Below are 18,775 nucleotides of genomic sequence, written 5' to 3'. Positions count from 1 at the left end.
AGTACCAATTAACACATTTCTGTGCTTTCGTCTTATAGTTTTCCACCCTGCATCTGTGCCATGAGCTGAATTAGATGGTGGCACTAATATACTGTTTGATGTGTTAGCTAGCGAGACTTGTAACATTGAAGATTCTACTGGGTTGATGTTGATACTGCTAGGCTGTCAATTTGTATTTGTAGTTGCGAGTTTCACAGGAGAACTTCTCTTAGGTTTGTTTATACTAGTAGTAACTGTACCACTGACATGTTTTGTTTCCAAATCGGAAATTCTTTGCTCTAATAGTTTTTTGTTTTCGATCAGCAATACATTTTTTTCTTCAACTTGTTTCAATAGTCTCTTTAAATGTTTGTTTTCTTGCGCCAGATAATCTGCTGATAAGCTAACAACTGTTGTGGATAGTTCTTCTTCTTCTTCTTTTGGCCTTCACCCAGAGGGTATTTAGCCAGCTTCTTATGTAATTGTTTTTTATTAAAGGGAATGCACCGTGAAGTGCATCTGAGATTGGTTACTCATATTCCCTCGATTGATTCCTATATCTTGAGCGGGAGTGCAAATGGGGTTAGTAAACAACACAACACAGGATAGACTTTTCTCGCTCGGGGGCAACAGTCGAGCCTTAACACACACCGAAACGTTGCCTGTTGTGGATAGTTCTGTGGGTTCATTTTGTTCTGATTTATTTAAAATATGACATGTATTACATACCCACTTAGGCTTACCATCTTTGAGGTAGTGTTGAATGTCATCTATGCTTAGGTTCGCACAGTCCCTATGGAACCAATATTTACACTCTTTACATGTATTTTATAAGCGTTGGTACGAATCTGTAGAGAGCAAGCTCTACACACGTATACATTCGGGCTTTGCGGCGCCATCACATAATATATTGAAAATAAGGAAAAACATATTTTTTTATGCAGAATGGTTTTAGGAATCTATTATTAACACACGCATTAATCACAATTATTGAGTATCTTACAAATTTGTACAACAAAACAAGGAAGGTACATTTTCTGAAGTTTACATGTTTTCCGTGATCTTTCATTGTAAAAAACAAGGCGAAAAATTAAAAGAATCCTTGTATTACAACATTTTTATAGTTTAGATGGATTTTATTGTTCTATCATTGTCTTACTAAAAGTGTGATTGTCTATAAAACGCGTACCTTAAACGTACGTACCATGGCTATTTGCAAAAAAAAAGAAAATGATAAAGGCGACATTAGAAATTTTTAGTTTATTCAGTTACAAATCAACTTTCTCATAAAAAAAATGATGTTGAAAACAGAAGATTTTAATTACTTTTCTAAACATTCCATCATTTTCTGTATTTATAAAACATACCGATATATTTTTAACTAATCAATTTCTGAGCACACTTTTGTGTTCAACACTTCGTTATTTCAGTTTAAAATATTGTGAATATATAAAGCTAATTAAATTAAAAGGCAAAATGTTAATTTTTTTTTTTGTAAAATAATTAAAGTTAATTTAGAATAATAATCGATTTTAATTTAAAACAAATATTTTGTAAAGAGTGTTTTATGAAAATTAAAAAATTAAATACTTTAAAATATAAAAAATCAACCAATCTGAGGTTTCATTGGCTTAATCCTTTTGCCTGATTTTTAGTACTGGCACTGAAGCATGTCGCTGTGCTCTTCTGAGTAACTTATGAATGAGTAAGAGTAAGAAAAGTAATTAAAGATTACTTTGACATATCAACTACAGGCACTCGTAGTTAAAAATCAGATGTTGTTCTTGATTAGCCAGAGTTCTATAAATAAAAACAAAACTTTGATTACAAAGAAGGCACAAAATGGATTGATTATCTCTGAAGATGGAATAATCGAGACTTTGAAGCTTACCACCGAAAAAACTTACCATTACACTGAAAAATTTACTGAAATACCATCAGCCTTCGTAACACCTAACAGTCATTATGAATATTTGAGAATGCAATTTGGTTTGAGAAATGCACGACAATATTTCAAATAACAATTTATCAAGGAACTTGGGTCAGAAATATACACAGAGGCTAAGATACACATTAGCTTATACAGTGCTATTTTTTTAAAACCTGACATAAACAACTTTTTTATTTGAAGTGATAGACTAGTACTTCCAAATGCAAACTTGTAGGAAATAACATGATTAAGAAAAAATTTACAAATAATTCATTCCGGTGTTGCCAGATTTCTGCAGTAGCTACTAAAACGATATTTTTTTTAAATGGCAACTTCGTATTTTTTAACATAATTTGACAAACCTTCAAATTCTAAATGGAAAATGTTATGTTTCAGAACAATCAATAAAAACAACGAAAATAATCTGCAGTCATATTCAAGGTTGCTTATATTTTATATCTCAAATAACCCTCAGTTGATGTTTTTGTTGGACAATTAATTTGACAAAAAAGTGTTTGATTTGTAAAAAAATACGGTGTTGACATTTGTGATAGTCTATCACTCCAAATAAAAAAGTTGGCCTATGTCAGGTTTTAAAAAAATAGCACTTGTACGGCGTCATATTCTATCACCAAATTTTGAAGCTTGTGTAGACGGCTGAAAAAACATTTTAACGCTTTTAGAGGTTGCAATCTTATATCTAAATTATTTAAATGTTACTTCTTCGAATACAAGACATTATTTAGGACTTCGAGAATTAGGTGGGTGGCGGGATATCCAAATAAACAAACAAAATAAGGAAGTAAAGTTTGAATAGAATTTAAATCAACAATTAGAATTTACATAGCTAAAAACAGTAAGTTAATAAATAAACATGTAAAAGCTGTCTACAAGCACAGTGGACAGTACATTGATGTAGAAGTAGGTAGGTGGAAACTTATAATGCAATGTTTTAGTCGACAGACCACAAAAAGAAAAATACCTTTATTGTGACTTTAATTTGAAATGTTGGAGGAGACGAAGTAATTTCCAGTTATACTCTAACCAATATGTTTGAATAGGGCAAAGTCCACTACAAGCGAGAAACATTGTTGTCACATTAAATTCTTAAATTTCCCTATTTTTTTAATTAATTCAGTACTATTAAAATATAACATTATTTAAAGAAAAAAATTGTAATACCTACTGAGAATTAGTATTATTAACCCACACACAACAACCTCTTGACAGGTCATTTTTCAAGCCATTAAAGACTTACTGGAACAGTGCTTGTGAGCAGTGGATCCGAAATCACCCTGGACGTAGTATTACAAGATATCAGTTTGGAAAATTATTAAATCAGGCATGGAAACAAGCTGCAACCAACCAAAATGCAGTTTCTGGGTTTAAGGCATGCGGAATATTTTCATTAAACCCGGATAAAATTCAGGATTATGCACATGTACTCACAGAACAATCAGATCAACATGCCGAAACTTTAGTCCATATCGTTGCAGAAAATTCTGAAGACCCTATGGAACCCGAAGACGAAAACACCGATTTAAATAGAACAATATCAAGTGATGATATTGTCCCGCTCCCTTCCATACCTGCTGCTAGCAGACCACATCCTCGTAAACAACATGCTGAATTGCTTATTTCCCCACAATTCCGTGAAAGAAAACGCCAGAAAGTGAAAGAAAAGCTACAAAAATCTAAAGCAAAAGAAGCTAGAAACTCTAAGGCCCATAAGAAAAAAACTATTCAGAAGAAACGAAAAACCTCATAAAATCAAAAACATCTGGATAACAGCAGCAGCATGGTATGAATTTTACGTATGGGACAATAGATAGAAAGAGTATTCTTACTGAGAAACATGAAATAATATGTTGGAGAAGAGAATATCTCTGGAAAATTAAAGAAAATTTATTACACAGATGAAACATGGCTCATCGAGGGGCACACGGTGAAAAAAGTATGGCGGGATGAAAACGTGAAAAACGCACGGCAAGGAAAAGGTCGCCGTTTGATAATTACCCATATAGGAAGTGAAGACGGATTTGTGTTAAATGGTGATTAATATTTCAATCAAAGAAGACGAAGAGATGAATGCAGAGGTGTACGAGAAGTGGTTTGGACAAAATATCAGGATCTGTCGTCGTTATGGATAATGCCTCTTATCATAGTCGAAAATGCGAATTCACACCACTACAGTCATGGAGGAAGGCAAGGATTCAAGAATGGTTACTGGACAAAGGTGTTCCTTATGATGAAAACAGCTTAAAAACAGAATTGTTTCAGCTTGTCCATAAATATAAGAAAATATAAGAAACTCGCTGTACTAAGATTGTCTCCCTATCATTGTGAACTAAACCCAATCGAGTTAATTTGGACACAGCCATGACATATAGTATAATTCTGGTACTATAATAGCACATGTTGATACATTAAAATAAAAAATCCAGTTAAGATAGACGAACTGGAGGTCTTACATAAATACATACACCAAAGGACGTCCTGATGGCTCAGTTACAAGATTGGAAATGTTACTATCTGGTACAAGTGCAACTTGAGTGTTAAAATTTTTTAACTTTTAAGCACTCTTAGGTAAAATAGTTTTTACACTTATGTATAAATAAAAACTTTGAGTGTTATTTTGGTGTAAAATCTAATATTCAAATTTTTAAGGCGGGAATAACTAAACTAAATTAAAAATTTCTGTCTGTGCGATAATGAACACCTCTGCAAAAGATAAGCATTGAATATTACAAGGTTAAATTTTAAAGAATTTGTTACATGAATCTAAAACTATAATATTGAAATATCCAGGTAACCCAGAATGCAGTGCGAAACAAACGAAGTTGGCCCCACAAAGTTACGTTGGCTAACAAATTTGCAAGTGAGTAGAATTTTAAGCCAGCATGTCAAACCATTATGAGCTGTCCTCATCTCGGGAAGACCTCTAGGGATTAATAATATGCGAATGTGCATTAAGGGGATTTTTGGATTAGCAATATAATTAAATCTGAACCCCGATGTGAGGAACAGTTGCTTCAGCACTTTTGGACGATTATTCTGCACCGCAACTTCCGATGTGTTTATTAAAACGCCCTTTTTTAGCTTCATATTTCCAGTGATAAATGGAAAAAATGCGGTATTTTCCAGTTCAGCATGTTTAATATTCGAAGTCATGTAAGCTTTCAATGTGACGAGTCAACATATAAAAATATTAGGTTTGAGTTAGCTTGCAGTGGTTTACATATTCTGTTAGCTACATAGATGTTATATACAGATCATCATTGTAAATCCTGACAAAATTTGTAATAATATATAAAATCTTCAAAAATAAAACAAGACTGATGTCCAAATCTAAAATTTATATTTTTCCTTATTTTTGCATCATAAATAAATATTTTCTTTTAGATATACTATCATTATCTCTATGAATATTTTACTATAATTCAGATGTAAGTGGTACCTACTTATTTTTTTGTATATTCAATGAAATTAAGCACAATTAATGCCAAAACAAATTTTGCAAAATACAAACATATATAATACACACACTCATCTGTTTCCACAGTGAAAATAAATTTGGTAAGTAATAATTTTATGGATTTTGATTAACATGTTGAGGTTGACAGCTTGTTTTATACAACACATCTTAATAGAAAATATTAACTAATACATTTATTAGGCTATGACTATACTTAAATATAGATAAATATTAAACAAACACAATAAATAGCAGGTATGTGGTATTTTGGAGACAGTAATATGCCTTGGTTGTTATTATTCATACATTATAAATTATAAGATTTTTATAATCAATACTATCATTTATTTGTTTAACTAAAAAATATGGAAACGGATCCTCAATTCTAAGAGGACCAAAATAATTAACTTAATAGTATTAGTATTAATATTAATCAACTTTTATAGTTACTTAATTGTTCTCGTTAGTAATGGTAATAGTCACATATTTTTAAGAAATTAGTTTGTTTCGTACTACTGCGGATAACATTACTAGCGCTAGCGCTACTAATACTACTATCACTGTTATTGCTGTCAGTTAAACTATTATTACTATTAGAGTTACATTTTCTAGTACTACTAACTGTACTACTGCTACTGGGGTTTCATGCCTAAAACTTACAAATACGTGCAGAATCTATATTTTGAAACAATTAGTTTACACCAAGCTACCATAGGTGACATTACAGTTATAGTTTAACCGCAGTTTTTTAAATTGTGAAAAATGTTGATATAAAGAATTTTAAGAAAAAGAGGTGTCCTAGTTTAATTTTGGTCAATTAAACCGAGAAATTAATGAAATACCTAAGTTTCCACAAGAAGACGCATTTGTAAAATTTACATAAAGCAAATATTGTAGTTGTATTACCAACTAAAAATGATATTTTTTTTTGGTAAATAAAATAAAAGCAGCTGAAATTTTTGAGAAAAATGGCTTCTTAAGGATTCATTACATGTGAAATGGTTAAGTTTTTCAAACAAAGTAATACGGAATAAAATATTTAATATTGAGAAATAAACAGAAATAACAATTAACAACAGGGAACAGAAGAAAAAGAATCACAACAAATATTCGAAATGTTGTCCTCACATCACCTAATAGGCCCATTCAGTGATATATAATTTTAAACTTTTTCTTTCATTTTCTAATAGTATTTAACCACCTAAATATATCTTAAAAAAATTAGATCAATAGGATTAATAATAAGAGATATATTTAATTCTGAATTTGCAAGACCCTTAAAAAGGTCAACACTGCGGGAGAACAGGTAATGACGTCACGATACCGGCCACTCGGCGATCAAGTCGAGCAGTCGGAGAGATGTGTAGATATTTGCTATACTTTTACCTATATTATACAGGGTGGTCCGAATTTTATGCAGGAAACTTCGAGGGCAGATAGACCTCTTTAAAATAATAGATGTTTGCCTTATAAACATAGGTCTGGAACGGCATACAGGGTGTTGAAGTTATTAAAAAAAAAATCATTTTTTGTTTATATCTCCGGAATCTATTAACCGATCTCAATAAAATTTGGTACAGATAATGTATGACAATAGGCCTCGCATCCTCTAAAATATAAGCTCTAAAGGATCGACCAGTGGTGTACAACTGGACAGGATCACCCTTTTTTATAAAAAAAAACCTACGCCACTGTATTATTTACAAGCTATTGTAACGCATTTATATTCTAATGTACAAAATACGTAAAAAAGGTAACTTGAATTTTTTCCCTAAAGTTCACCGTTCTCAAGTTATTCATACCAATACAATCCCCTTGTGGCTGACAGTTCAAACCATAATATTATAAGAATATTTATGTTTATGCTTAAAACTGCAATTTGTAAGCAGATCAACAAATTTATTTCCACGTCACCTGTGAGGTAGTGTTCCAAGTGTGTTTTAGTTTCCTCTGGAGGCTTAATCCACTATATTTAACAAATAAGAACAATTTAAATCAAAATAATAATAAAATACATTTACCAAGCAACAAAAATTAAACAAGAAACGAAATTAACGTTATGTATTTACAGCAATTGTTCAAAATGCGAACTATCCACATCGATACATTTCTAACAACTTCTATTACTGATTAATGGAATTACCTAACTAATATCACGTGGTGGTTTTCTTTTAACTCATTACACCCGTCTTCTATTCGCTGCAATATGACCACAATCGTTGTGGTATCTATTGGAGTAGAGTAAACTTTACTTTTCAGATAGGTAACCCCAAACATAGAAGTCCAGGGGGTTTAGATCTGTCGATCTGGCTGGCCAAGACGCTGGATTCTCTGCACCATTATGGTTGACATTGGCATTTGGTTATCAACCTATCCATCGCCCCATATAATTTTTAAACCATTCTTGTATTATTCTCCTAAAATGCGCAGGAGCAACATCCATTTTTATCCAGCTATTCAGTGGTTTATTTAATGGATCATCCTCTAATAATTTAAATAGATGATTTTCTAGAAGGTTTAGAAATGACTGGGAATTTAGATGGGATGACAAGAAGAAAGGTCCGAATTATTTTGAGCCACACTTTCACAGAAAATTCGTGTTGAAAAGATCTTGTCCGAATTTCATGAGAATTTTCTTGTGACCAAATATGGTGAAAATTCACTACCCCTCGCCTTGTGAACGTAGCCTATCGGTCCAAAGTATTCCTAGTAAGAATTCTGGATGATGTTGTGACTTTAAAACAACCACTAACAAAAATTCAAGTGTCTCTAGATCTCCCGGAAGTGAATTTTGCACAGGTTGTAGTAAATGGTATGGATTTCTATCATCCTTATGTAGAACTTTTCAAATTTTCGATTTACTCACCCCAAGTTGCCGAGACGTTCTTCGTGTACTTAGCCGAGGATCGTCGTCAAATGCTCTTAAAATTTCATTTCTGTGCCTTTCATTGTGCCGTCGTGATTTTCCAAATATCGTTTTAATCCAAAAAGATGAAAGCGACGAGTGTAAAGAATTTTGTTGATGTGGTTATAAATTGCACTTACTTTTAAGCATAAACATAAATATTCTTGTTATATTATGGTTAGAAATATCTGCCACAAGGGGATTGTATTGGTATGAATAACTTGAGAACGGTGAACTTTAGGGAAAAAATTCAAGTTACCTTTTTTACGTATTTTGTACATTAGAATATAAATGCGTTACAATAGCTTGTAAATAATACAGTGGCGTAGGTTTTTTTTTATAAAAAAGGGGTGATCCTGTCCAGTTGTACACCACTGGTCGATCCTTCAGAGCTTATATTTTAGAGGATGCGAGGCCTATTGTCATACATTATCTGTACCAAATTTTATTGAGATCGGTTAATAGATTCCGGAGATATAAACAAAAAATGATTTTTTTTTTAATAACTTCAACACCCTGTATCTCTAAAACGAGGCCGTTCCAGACCTATGTTTATAAGGCAAACACCTATTATTTTAAAGAGAACTATCTGCCCTCGAAGTTTCCTGCATAAAATTCGGACCACCCTGTATACCTATATTTTTAAGTGTATAAATAGAGAGTGTATAAGAGATATACATCTTGTTGAAATGCATTTTTCACACAACATATTTATTATAAACATAGAATGACTTGGAATACCTAAATACATTTTCGGATTTTTCTCAATGACGTAAATGGTTCGCTTTTCTACATTTTCTTTTGCGTTCCATTTTTGTACAAATGTACCCAAAATACTAGACTTGGTACTTGTGGATGTATGCGACGACACGACGTGTATGTACCAGTAATACTTTGACTATATTTGAAGCAACTCAGAACCACCCTCGTTTTTCTCTGGTTGCCCGTCTAGGGGGTTGTAAAATATTATTTTTTAAATAAATTGCTTATAGGTCCCTCTCGCCACGTATTTCGAAATTTTTGTGGACCGGAACGTTTAGATGGGGTAGATTTTTTTTTTCGGCATAAATTTGAAAATTCTGCTCTAAATGTTCAAATAATAATATTTACAACCCCCTAGGCAGGCAGCCAAAAGAAAAACAAGAGTGGTTCTTAACTGCTTATAGGTCCCTCTCGCCGACGTATTTCGAATTTTTTGTGAACACGAACATTTAGATGGGGTAGACTTTTTTCCGGCATAAAGTTGAAAATTGTGCTCTAAATGTTCAAATAATAATATTTTACAACCCCCTAGACGTGCAACCAAAGAAAACGAAGGTGGTTTTGAGTTGCATACTGTGGCTGGAGAAACCGTGGATAACATCACACAAACTTTTCATTTTTCGGTAATGAAATAAATATTTTATTCGGAGTCGATCCTGAGGTACCTACTTTTGCAGATTGGAACTATACAATATTTGTACAATCCTCGGTTTTGACCCATTTAGATATAAAAAAACAATGATTAACGAAACTGTCAAGCGAACCACACACCCACAGAATGGGATGAGAGCGAGCGCGAGCGCGAGCGGAATGCTGTGCCAGTCGCCCGTACCGGTATTATGACGTCAGGCAATGGTTGCTCAACGTTTTTCCGCGTTCTGTTTTCATTAATTTATTTCACACATTTCTCGTTGAAACAAAAAATTGATTTTTGGCATACTAACTAATTAAAAGGTAAACTTTTGAAATATGCAAAAAAATTCTACTGAATGGACCTATTAAGCTTTGAATTGCTCTCCTAATCCTATTGGGGTTGTGTTTAAGAGTTTCACAATTATTTTCAATTCTTCTTCATAACATTTCAGGAGTACAGACTCGTGAACTATACACCCTTTCTTTAATAAATCCCCAAACGAAATAATCCATGGGGTTTAGATCTGGTGATCGGTATGAGACCGGTATCAAGTTTTGCATGATTCATTTCCAAAATACGCCCGATCCAACGACATGGATAGTGCTCCCCGAGCCACTGCCTAATTAGAAGACCATAAATAGCCGGAGCGCCATCCATCTGAATCCACATATTTCTCCTTAGAAGTAATGGTAAGTCCTCGAGTAAAGTATTTAAATCTGCTACTTTGTTTGAAAAACTTTAAATTTTCGACAAAAACTATTCAGACGCAATAATAATTTGACAAATAACGTCACAAATGTCAAGTTATTTCAATTGTTTTTGGAGTGTTTCTGGTCATGGCCAATTTGACAACAGGTCTGATACGAGAACTGTCTAAAAAATAGAAAATTGCAAATATCTCTAAAAGTAATATCGGCAACCCTAACAATGCTTATATATGGCTTGAAAGGAAATTTCAATCTGCATACGACAGAGTAAAAAATACAGTGTGTTTCGTTTAAGTTAACAAAGTTATAGCTGCTTGAAGTTATGAAAATGTAACATCAAAAATGAAACACCTAGTATCAAATGTTTTAATTTGTTGGTGTACCATAATTTAGTGTTACTGATGCACTTTGCAAGTACCAAAAATCCACTTGATATCACGCTCCTGAAAAGAGTTACTAGCATTTTCGTGGACCTTTACATCTGTCAAATTTTTTCTTTAAATATTATCTCAAATTCTATAACTCCTACGTATAGGGAATATTTAATAAAGTGGCCCTCAAATTCACGTAGAATTCGAAAATACAATAATATATAGAGTGTCTCATTTAAAATAACGTTGTTGTCGACTTCCGGTATAACCGGAAGTGCTGTAAAGTTTTAGATATTTTCATTATGTTCGCATTGACATGTTGCCAAATTTTTCGAATCAGTACTGTCCTAGATATCGATCCACGCAGTTCCCGATGGGACACCCTGTATACAAAATAAAGACAAAAATAAAATCATAACCCCTCATCCTTGTTGAAGCAATCTATACAAATCAATACAGTTTTGCAAATATGTTCTTTGAGGTTATAGGTTTTGAATATTCATTGCAACAATAATTTGAAAACCTCTTTTTTTCTTTTTAGACAAGAAGAGCATCGTGACTTAGGATCCTTTTGTTGTTCTGTGTAGGTATGGTTGTAGACAAATCAGATTCTGTGTAGGACCCTAAAATATATTTTATTTTTTGTCGTAAAGGAATCGACAAAGATGGTATACTGATTCGACGTAGAATATAGGGTTTAGTAAGCTGCTTAGCTAAATCCGTTAGACGGATCCTTCGATGCACTTTATTATTAGTGTTACTAAAATATATAATCTGGAGATTGCTCCGTGGCTGTATTGTGTGAACTGTGTTTAGATGCAGCGTCTTCATCGGGTGAAATACAAGTATAATCTGCTGCATATAATGTATCCGGTTGGTTATCGTGATTTTCTTTCTTCCAAATGTCCTCTCAAAGCCCTTTGAGAGGACCCTCTTCGTAAGACATCTCAACATAAATAAGCAACAGAACAGACTATAGTGGTATTCAGTGGTCCAGAAAAAGATACTAACACTATTATTAACCTCATTAGATTTTTATCTATAGTTACATACAACTTAATCTTACACACTTGGTAATTTGTTTCATATTACGAGAGGTCCTAACAGGAAAGCGTTCTATTTAATAATGCATTCTCTCAGAGGCATATCTAGGGTGACAATCTAGCTTATTGGTTCAAAATTGCAGGAAAATATTTAAAAATGTTAGATGAAATCTAATGCCGTTACTGATTGCGGTTTAAAAAAATTTGGAACTCGGCTTGAAAAATTAAAATGTACTCTCTAAATGCAACATACATTTTTTAGCGCCCTGTATGTTAACACCAAAAATTTATTCATTAATAAAATAATATGAGGATGTTCTAGTTTACTATCAGAAGAAAGCACACATCTTTAGATCGTTATCCGAAGAAAAATATAACTTTTACTACAAAACGATAATTTCACACTTCCTGGAAACAAATGAACCATAAAAGTGATTATTACGACATACAGTAACATTTCTAAAACATTCACTTGAAATACTTTCAAAGTTGGTAATGCGCAATGGTTTCAAAAACTACAAATGTGATATCTGCCGCAACATTAAGCAAACACGGTGCAAGAGAATTGCAGTTCCAAGGAAGTTTCATCTTTCTTGTGGCTGCAGCTAGTTATAAAATTAGCGTCTTGGTATCTCAGTTTTAAAACATAGCTGCTCTATTTTGTAATATTTATAGAACACACATTTTCACGAATGAATGAATGAATCATCGTATACACAACCACACAAAAAAAGTGTGATATGGTTTTGGCTAAACTAGTATGTCCTATAGTTGAGCAGGTTACGTAAAGTTTGGAGTTTGCAGCTTCGTTGGGATCTTTCGGTTGTGTAGCATTTAGAAGCGCTGTTTACATTTGGGGTACGTAATTTCGTCAGGGCCCTTCTGTTGCGCAGGATTTGGTTGGGAAGGGTATGATAGGTTTAGAGATTGCATTTTGATTGTCATCTAGCTGTTGCGTATGATTTATATGAGCAGGTTGTGTTTGGTTTGGGGTTCCCAGCTCCGACAGGCCTTTCTGTTGTGTAGGATTTAGTGGGGCACGTTATGTTAACATCTAAAGATACATACATTCAAAGGCCCATCTATTCCTTTTTAAAAAAAACCATCCATCTGAAGATGCATACATTCATCCACAAAATCAACCATATTTGACCCTGACCCGCCATATCGAATTTGCAATTCTGACTTCGTATCCGTGATCAGTAACCCCCAAAACCCCCCAGGATCCAATTCGGGATTAATCTGTTGATTTTTTTTTTAAATCTCGACCCCCATATTGGATCTGCCAAGTTGAATTTTCTATTGAATGATTCTAATCATTTCTTTTAAACCTCGATTTCTGGCCGATTTTTTTTGGGGTTAGAAAAAAATGAGAGAATTTATTTATTACTTCTCGGAACGGATGGGCCAAAAAGTAAAATATTTCAGTCAACACTAATTATCGAAAAGTTGAGGGCTTTCAAGTGGGTGTGGCGTCGTCCTTTGGAGAAATGTAGCAACATGTAGTCAGGTATAAAGAAAAAAATTGATATTTCAAATAACGTGCGAAAATACGAGAAAGACGTAAAGGTTCTAAATTAGAATTAAATTAAATTGTCAAATTTATAATAATTGGAAAAGAAAGAATAGATCAATTAGCTGTTTTTTCGGCGGATTTTTGAAGCTATTAAATGAGACTGATTAATCCTCCCCGTAAATGCCACGGAGTCACTAGAGGAAGGCTAGGGTTATTTGTAAGTTTAGTCTCAAAATTATTTAAATAACTATTAACATGGCATAGTTATACCAAGCGTCCCGATATTCAAGTCCTCGCCAATAAGATAAGAACATAAACTTCTGGACCCAAGAAATGGGCGTGTCGAAGCGAGGTGTCGAATTCAGGAAAGATCTCGAAAAAAGGGCAGTTATTCCTTATGTTCCACATTGAGCAGTTGACTTAGTTTTAGAGTCTCGGGCTAGTTAATTAAATTTAATACTGGATAATGTTTTTCCAAATTTTTCTATGGAGCGCACATTTCCTGAATCTCGGTACGGTGTCGCGTGTAAATAAATTAATTAATAATGTTGTTCGAGCCGTTGTGTTGTTATTTTGTTTGTTTGTTTTGTTTATTGTTATTAAAACCCTTCCTGGAAGTTTTGGTGTTTCTTTTTGTTTCTCTCAACTTCAGTGTCACCCTGTACAGCCGGCCACTGGATTACGTTCTACGTAAGCAATAGAGGGTAAGTGCCTGAAATTCATTCTCTGAACATACAACATTTCCCAAGTTCCCACGTATTAATTAAAGTATTATGATAATTATAAACTTCCTTTCGATAATTAAACAGTAAACTCTTATGAAATCCATACTCGTATGATACTGGTCATAACGAAAGACATATACATAAAGAAATAACCCCTCAGGTTACAATGTGCTGTATGGTTTCTAAAGGTGGATTTAGATTCAGCGAGCCCAATTACATACAGCTATGCTAAGAAATGTGAAAAATAAATTTTGTTGTTTTTTCTCATACTTCGTCTATTTTTGCTGTTTTTGACCTATTTTTTGAGGGTAGAAAAAAAATGTGACGTGTTAGCGCAATTATGACAATGGATTCGGATACAGTGCGTCAAAATATGTACTATAGGATATACTAGTTTGGTCAAAACCATATGACACTTTTTTTGTGTGGCTGTTTAATTAATTATTATTCAGCTTTAAATAATGTTTACAATCTTTTAATGACATGAAAATGCAATAATAAGTAACTTTAATACACAAAATCGTTTGTGCAAGACGGTGGTTAAAAATAATTATAATGAAATTAAAATTTATTGAGAACCGCTGGAATCATCCCCGACTTATATATTTACATAAAAAAGAGGAGACTAGTTCGCCGTAAAAGCCGTGTTATCGCTTTTATTTCCCATTATTTTTTTTGGTAGTAAACAGTTTAGAAAAATATTAGTGAACTAATGTTTAAGTGAAGCCATTTACTTTTCTATATTCTTGCTTTTAACTGTGTTTAGTTTTTATAAAAGGACAAAATGCCTGTAGTATGTGCTACTAAGTTGCGGGTAATTATACCAAAATGGCCCATCAATGCAGTAACAATTAGTTAACGTATAGAATTACTGATGAAAACTGCGGATTAGCTACATATCTTTATGTCCAGCGATATCCAAATGGGCATGCTCCAACAATTTTAAACAGAGGCAGTGCTATATGTGGAGTCAGCGGTTGCAAAAAGTTTTCATGGTATTAATGTGGTGTCATTAGATATTAATAATATATTCTATTTACAAAAAATTCTTCCGACAATTGAGTTTTCTTACATCGATTTATTTACTTATCGAATACCCCCCTTTTCAAATACTGCCTCCAAATTGTAAGACTTTCAACAAAATCTGTAGCGTAGAACCCAACATTTTACAGCTTTTGAGCTATATAGACTAGGCGGTATCTGTTTTGGTTTGCGTGAATCATATATCCACGGAGATTTTTGGCTTTTTGGCTTTCAAATATCACAAAAAATTAAAATTTTTCTATGCGCATAAAAAAACGTGGGCTTAACTTTTGGCGGCATAATATGTTAAAAAAATTCGAATAATGTCATACTTTTCTTCTTATTTAATTATGTATCTTTTCAAGAGTTGATTTTAGGCGAAAATGGAAGAGGAAAAAAATGTTTGTAATTAAATTTTACAAAATATGACAAAATTCGAACGAATCATGACTATTATTGTAAAAATCGAAAAAATCGCCAAAAATGGGGTTAAAAAACATTACTTTTGAGGGAATTTTTTGAGGTCTTTAAGTTAGGTATAGAACCTTCATATTTGGTTCATCAAAATCGGTTAGATAGATTTTGCATAATAATTTTGCAATCCAGATTTTGAAAAAAAAATTGCAAATTTTCAAAATTTTGCACAGCAAAAACCAAGGCCCCTAGATACTTGAAAATTTAATCACATATAGAAGCTTTAAAAAAACAGATCGATTGGTCAATTAGTTACGTAGTTATAGTCGATCAAAGTTACCCGTCATTTACACTAAATGTACTGGGACATACGGGCTAATTTTTCGAAAAATACCTCTGGTATTCCAAGTACTTACCAAGGTCTAAGTTTGCAATACTTTTCTTCATTGGCAAACTACTTTAAAACGTGTTTAAAGTTATTTATGCAAGCGAGAAATTCAAGAAAATCGTACGGGTGGTGGTGGTGGTGGTGGGGGAAGCAGAGAGCGCGGCCGCTTCGGCCTGCTCGAAATTGAATCGGCGAGTTCAAAACCGCGACGCGCTTAAAAATTTTTAATATCTCAGCTTCTAGAGGTCCGATTTTGATGATTTTTTTTTAAATCGATGTCTCGCGATTTAAAAAAAAACAATTAGCGTATTTTCAAATGCCTATCGTTAATAATTATTGGTCTTTCAACAGTCCGATAATTATTTATCTTTAAACTTCCTTTAATTATCAACTTTATTTTTTTATTGTATCAAAGGTAAGTGCATAAACTTATATACTGTTTATCAAAGATCAAAAACAAATTTATTTAAATATTCTAAAATTGTTTAAACAACAATTATTTTCAAAATATGTCGAAATTTTGTAATTAATCAATTAATTAATTAATAATTTAATCATCATTTCTTTTGTGATTAAAGTATAATTCAAATATTATTTACTGCTTGAAATATAAGCAAATGAGAAATTAACTCATTATATTACAAAAATACAAAATTATAGTACAAAAATTCGACCAATGTTCAAACAAGCGTCAGAGCTCTCCTAATTAACAGAAATGAATTTTTCAAAAAGAGTTTGAAAGCTTGAGAGCCCTTCTATAAGTGATTAAATTTTTAAGTATCTAAGGGCCTTGGTGTTTGCTGTGCAAAATTTTGAAAATTTGCAATTTTTTTTCAAAATCTGGATTGTAAAATTATTATGCAAAATCTATCGAACCGATTTTGTTTAAATTTGATGTGATGATTCTACATAACATGAAGTTTTCTTAAGCCAAGTATGAAGGTCCTATATCCAACTTAAAGACCTCAAAAAAATTCCCTAAAAAGTAATGTTTTTAAACTCATTTTTGACGATTTTCGATTTTTACAATAATAATCATGATTCGTTCGATTTATAACTAGTCATAATTTGTAAAATTTAATTTAATTTAATTTAATATTAATTAAAAACATCGCCTAAAATCAAGTCTTGAAAAGATACATAATTAAATAGGAAGAAAAATATGACATTTTTTAACATATTTTGCTCCCAAAAGTTGAGCCCACGTGGATATACGATTCACCCAAATTTGTACTCTTTGAAACAGATACCGTCTGGACTAATATTAATCTACTTCTGCTCCTACTTAACCTGTGGCTGGCTTCTTCAAAGAATCTCGAGGTGCTGCTACCAATTATGGATGTTGTGCTTCCCACTGAATGTGTACCCCATTAGGAAATTTACTCTATACAAGTTTCAAAAGTTTGTCTAACATATATTTCTTTTAATTATCTCGTATTTAATAAAGGTTTACTAGTGAATCTGACACTCAAGCGGTAAAGCACTCACCCAAATGTACAATGCAAATGCTTGTTTCTAGCTGCAACATCAGCGGTTAGAATTCGCTGATATTTTTTTTGTAGAGATGCTTCTCTAATTGGCCTATTAAAAGTATTGTGATATTTCTGCGCTTGATCTTTCTCATATCTCATATTTAGTTAAGCTGGAAACAATCTGTATTTCCTTCGCAGTGAACATTATTGAGTCTATAAATGATGTCTAACATGAAAATGTGAAGCAAACTTAAACATATTAATGTAATAATTTTTAACACAATGTAACCAATCTTTGACTGGTATAATTTATGGTTAAATATGTCTCAGAAATAGCCGCGCGACTAGACGTCATCTTCGAAAGCGGAAACTAAATTGCATTTTATCATTCGTTCCTCGGAATAGTACAATCTTATTTTAGATCCTTCCAATTCTATCAAGCGTAACGTTCACTCCGTTTGATCTAAACTTCGGGGCAATATTCCTTATGCAAGCTGTGTCATTGTAGGAGCTGTTGTTTCTTCTCCACTTCTGGGGTAAATTTTCATTGAATTATAAAGAAAAAAGTATGTACTTACATGAAAATAATATCTGTTCTTTTAATGAGTGCAAATTAAAGACATTATTTACGTAAAGAAAATCACTACAGTTTTTAATATTTTGGTCACACACTTAAACTACTAAAAATGTGTTGCAGCAGTTTGTTGATCCATAGCTACCTTATTAAAAAAATATGTCAATGTCAATATTGTATGAATTTCCTTCAAAATAATTTACATTTATAAACAAAATAAGTTCACTAGGCACTAATTTTGATATTTAAATGAAATACTTTATATACCATTGCATTTTCAGTTTTTCCTTCCAATTGGTAGTAAGTATAGCTTATATCAACTATAATAATGCTGACATTACTCTTAGTTTTTGTTAGAATAATTTTTAAAACCTAATTACAGTTGAGTAAAATATTTACGACATATTTAGATATCGAAATGACAACTGAAATAAAATTTACATTTTCTGATTTAAAGCTTACTGCTCTGAACTACAACTTTTGAAGTAAATGTGACTAATCAAGTGGCGGCTAATACCGGGGATTTAATATTTAGTTTAAAATGTTATCTTGATAATCAATTAAAATGTTTTCAAGATAATAAGTATACAGGGTGATTCAGAACTTAAAACTTTCGCAGGAAATGAATAGATAGAATTTTATAGCACCTATTTTATATCAGCAACTACTTTTGCTGTTATTGTTATTATTAATTAATAAAATTAATTTGTGGTTTTAAATAATAAAATAATTTAACATACCTGATGTTACAACAACTATTTAAAATTGTATCCACCGACGTGTAAACACATTTGGGTCTGCCTTATTCAGTTTCTACGAACTAACACAAATGTTGTCTTACTTCACCATAACACAAA

This window comes from Anoplophora glabripennis, unplaced genomic scaffold (assembly GCF_000390285.2).
Source record: "Anoplophora glabripennis isolate ALB-LARVAE unplaced genomic scaffold, Agla_2.0 scaffold150, whole genome shotgun sequence".
Taxonomy (NCBI): domain Eukaryota; kingdom Metazoa; phylum Arthropoda; class Insecta; order Coleoptera; family Cerambycidae; genus Anoplophora; species Anoplophora glabripennis.
The sequence above is the reverse complement of the archived record's forward strand: the minus strand, read 5'-3'. Positions refer to the sequence as shown.